Below are 4608 nucleotides of genomic sequence, written 5' to 3'. Positions count from 1 at the left end.
AGATAAAAACCATTCCATCATTAAAGGAAATTTTAAAAGAGGCATAAATTTGAATAGAAATGTCCATTTCCTAGGTTTTGTCCTTCTGTACAAACCCAAGTCTTTAAAATTATATTCTGGTTTCCCTCTATAATCAAGAAATTCTTTACTAGCAGCTCAGACATGATCGTAGTGAAACACACTTCTTCACCTGTGGTCTCTCAGATCTGCCAACATGCCCAGGCATCTCCAGGACAGGGAGATGGTCATCCTCCCCAAGCTGGCTTGCAAAGGAAGCAAAGCCCAGTGGACCACCATTCCAGCCATGGCGCCCACCTTAGCCTTCTAAATGCCACTGCTGGGAGGAGGAGCCATTGCAGATCGCCATAGCAACAGAGCCTTTTTGACCCAGTGGATCCACCGCTCTCAGGCACTGTCCAACTGACACCTGGTATAGCCGATTATTTTTCCCAAAGGTCCACTGCTGGGACCCTCCTGACCCGTGGCACTTCATGAGTCGTGATGGGTCTAACAAGCGAGTTTCCGACATATCTAGACACAGGAGGTTATTTAAAACCAATTCATGCTCTTCATTATAAATCCAGACCTGATTTGGGTCACCATAGTCACAGGCCTTGAGCACTACTAGGCTTCCCTTCTGACTTGGACGTCCCTGGGCCACCAAACACTTGTTGGTCTGGAGGTGATAGAGCCTTCCACGTTGAAGGACTTTGGGGCGTTTCAGCCCCCTGTTGATAAAAATGGGTTGCTGGGGTTTGGCATGGGGCCCAGATATCTGCATCTCTGGGTAAATATTATCCAAATACCATTTGAATGATTTGCAACCCAATTTCTTCCTTAATTCAACACGCTCACTGATATTTCCATAGCTTTTGGTCTTGAGATCAGGTCTTAAGGAAAAATACTGCTCCTTGTATTCATCCAACCAGATGTGTGCCAGTCTCAAAGAGTTGTGTGTCATGGTGTCCTGGCCTTCAGGAGATCCATATGGTCGTCTTTTTCGGAAAATGTGTCCCACTCTGGAGCAAGGGATGATGAAGAGCTTACCTCCACACATCCAGATCCGAAATGATATTTCCAAATTTTCTCCTCCCCAGATATGCATGCCACTGTTGTACTGCCCAAGGTCATGGAAATACTGTCTGTTCATGGCAAATAATCCTCCAGCCATTGTAGGTGACTTTATGGGGGCAGTGGCTCCTTCTGCTCCTCCTAGCTCAGAAAGGGGAACAAGGTCCCATTTGAAGTGCAGCCCCCAGTTGAACCCTCCACGGACAACAGGGGACGAGCTGCAGGCGAGGGTGTCAGCACTAATGCTGTCGATCACTGGGCACACCACGGTCGGCCTGTCCTCGCGGATGGCGGCCAGCAAGGGCTGCAGCCACATCACGTTCACTTCACAGTGGCTGTCCAGGAACTCGAGCACTTCTCCTGTCGCATGGGCTGCTCCGATCATCCTTCCTCGAATCAACCCCTCACGCTTTGTATTTCTTATTATTTTAATTTTTCCAGGGAGGTGTTTATGAACATATTCATCTAGTTCTCCTTTCAAATCATCAAAGTCACTGTCATCATCCACGAGGGTGATTTCATGAAGAAGCTGTGCGGGAGTGCGGTCGATGACACTGTGCACGGTCCGGAGCGAGGCGGAAAACGCTTCCTTATAGAAGCAAATAACAACACCAGCGACTGGCAGGTCAGCCGGGTAGGACTGTTCTTTACATGCGGCATTCCGTGTGTCCGGCACATCTCTAGGGTAGCCAAGCGGTTACTGATAAGCATATTAAAGGCGTGTTTCTGATAGCCCAAGTCTCTCAACTCCTGATCGAGTTCATTAAAAATCATACCTAATTCAGAAGAGGATTTCGGATGGCCGTTTTCTGGATCTTCAATATGACCATCTATCACATCATCAATTTTGTTTCCTTTGAACTGTGGCTCTAATACTCGATTTGGACCACGAGTAAACCGGGGATAGAATTTTTTGGGAAATGGTCCATGGGGCCCAGACCCCTTGATGGGCACATTCTTAAGTGGCTGAGTCACTTCACTGAAGTTGAAATAAACGAAAAGTAAAACTGTCCAGGTCGCGGATGTAAAGAGGCACCCATAACAAATATCGAACTGTGGCACTTCCCATTATAGACCTAGCATAGCTGAAGGGCCATTTTCAATTTCAGTGACCCCCGCAGCCCAGGAGCGCGGCCTTCCGGGACTCGTGCGGTGGCATCGTCCCTCCCGCCACAGCCCCAGTCCGAGCCGCAGGAACGCGGCGGGCGGAGCTGCCGGGACCCGCCGCCCGGGCGGGCGAGCAGCCCGGCGTGGCCAGCTTGTAGAAATTGTTTAAATACTGAACAATATGTGAAAATGAAAATCTCGTGTCATGCCACCATTCTAAGCTATCTCTCAGTAGCCTTTTGGCTTCTTTCCCTATGTAGATAATAGAAAAATGGCTTTAAAAAGACAGAGCGAGCGGGCGCCCCACTAGCTCAGTCGGTAGAGTGTGAGACTCTTAAAAAGATAGAGTCTGACAACACGGGTAGATAGCCTCACAGAAATAATTTAAAGAGTTCAAAACATAGATGTATAATATACATTATAAATGTACATATACACAGTAACATACAGATTAAAAATCATACTGCATCCACAATTATATTAATATATTCTACTTTTTTACATTTATCATATGATGCATGTTTTCTTGCTATTAAATATTCTTGGAAATAGAATTCTTAAAGGCTAATCGTATTTCTAAATATGGGTGTAATTTATTTAACTACTACCCCATTGTGGATCATTTTTCTCGTTCCCATTTTTGTTATGATAAATAATATTTAATGAATATCTTTGTACAAAATAACTTACTAAGTATTTACCATATGGCAGATATTTACAAGAAGAAAGTCATTTCAATCTGATATAAAGCATTATGCTATATTACTTAGTACATCTTTCTGAGTATATGTAGCAATTTCCTTATGATATACTCCCTGACTTTGCATAACTGGATAAGATTATATAAACATTTTAAGTCTTTTGAAGCATGAGGTAAAACTTGCCCCCAGAAAGACGGCACCAGTAGGCATGTCCTCATCCAGAGAAGGAAGATGTTCGTGTGGACCCTCTCTCATCAAGACAGCACACAATGATTTTAGCTTTTCAAACTGGATACAACAAATATGACTTTCATAAGCTGAATGCCATTTGTTGTTCTTCTTTGTAAAGCGTCTTTTCCTTTTTTAAGATCAGGGTCTCATATTCCGTAACACGTAGGTTGAACCTGGCACCTCTGTTACTAGGTCTGTGACTTTTACCAACACAATTAAAATCTCTGTGGCTTAGTCTCCTCACTCACAAAATGGTTATCATAACACATGCTTCATAGGAGCACTGTGAAGATTTCATGCATTCGCACTCATAAAGTGCATAGCGCCCCGGCTGGTGTGTGGTAAGAGTTCCGTAAATGCGGATGCAATTAGCACTCATCTGGGGAAGCACACTGCCTCCGTACTGCACGCTGTTACAAGCTGGAGCGTCCTTCGATGCCTGTTGCATTACATGATCCTCTCGGTGCCCTGAGAGGTGAACATGACAGATAATGGTTTGCACTGGAATGAGAAAAAGAAAACCCAGAAGGTCAAAATATCTTGCAGTTTCATGATAGTATTGAGATTGAAACATAAGTCTCCTGGGGCTGGGTTTCTCACAACAGAAAACTAGAAAAGCTGGATCATACATGTACACAAACACACACAGACACATGCGTGCACACACACACACATATATGTATGTATATATATATATATATTTTAATCTTTATTTGAATATGCCATAGAGCTACAAAGTTAGAATTTTACAGCCAAGATTTCAAAGGGAGATGTCAATAAAAGCAAGCTCAATATTTGGCGCCCCTCCTCCCCTTGAGGGATTGCCAATTTTAACAATAGCGCAGAGCAGCTGGGGCCCAAATGCCAGCTTTACCCATGCCAGCAGGTTGAGGGCACCTAAACTGGAGATCAGAGCCGGCCAAGGACCAGATTGTCTGGCACACTGCGCAGCTTTTGATCAGGTGTTGTAAGAGCAACACCCTTGGAATAATGAAGAATTGGAAACTGACATGAACCCCAAATTTTAATCATCTGAATCTCTGATTAGATTAAGGAATTTTTCCCCTAGCCAGCTGCTTGCGAGGGCAAACACAGATCTTCTATGAATAAAGATAACATTATGAAGAGCTTTAAATTATCTTTAAACATTTACCAATACAAGATTTAGCCTTAAAACAAAAATTATGATGCATATGAGAATACCAGATTTAACTATAACAACAAAAACAGACCCTAGACACAGGACAAGAAAGCCAGTGTACTGGAGGATGGCTGAGAAAATTATAAAACTAACAAACCACATCAAGCTTCAGACTGGTGAATATGAACGTCAGACACGGAATGTTTGGGACCACCAGAATTCATCTGTTGAAACTCTCCCCCAGTGTGATGGTATTAGGAGGTGGCGCCTTTGGGAGGCAAGTAGGCTTCTATGAGGTCATGAGGGTGGGCCGCAATGCAATCAGTGTCCTCAGGAAGGAAAAACACCAGAGCTGCT

General features: G+C 44.0%; 1 pseudogene; it reads right to left on the bottom strand.

Annotated features, from left to right (window-relative positions):
* Nucleotides 1-316: 316 nt before the first annotated feature.
* LOC105879494 (polypeptide N-acetylgalactosaminyltransferase 11 pseudogene) lies at nucleotides 317-2140 on the bottom strand (annotated as a pseudogene).
* Between the last annotated feature and the right edge of the window lie 2468 nt (nucleotides 2141-4608).

Source organism: Microcebus murinus, chromosome 8 (assembly GCF_040939455.1).
Source record: "Microcebus murinus isolate Inina chromosome 8, M.murinus_Inina_mat1.0, whole genome shotgun sequence".
In the NCBI taxonomy this organism is placed as follows: domain Eukaryota; kingdom Metazoa; phylum Chordata; class Mammalia; order Primates; family Cheirogaleidae; genus Microcebus; species Microcebus murinus.
The sequence above is the reverse complement of the archived record's forward strand: the minus strand, read 5'-3'. Positions and strand labels throughout refer to the sequence as shown.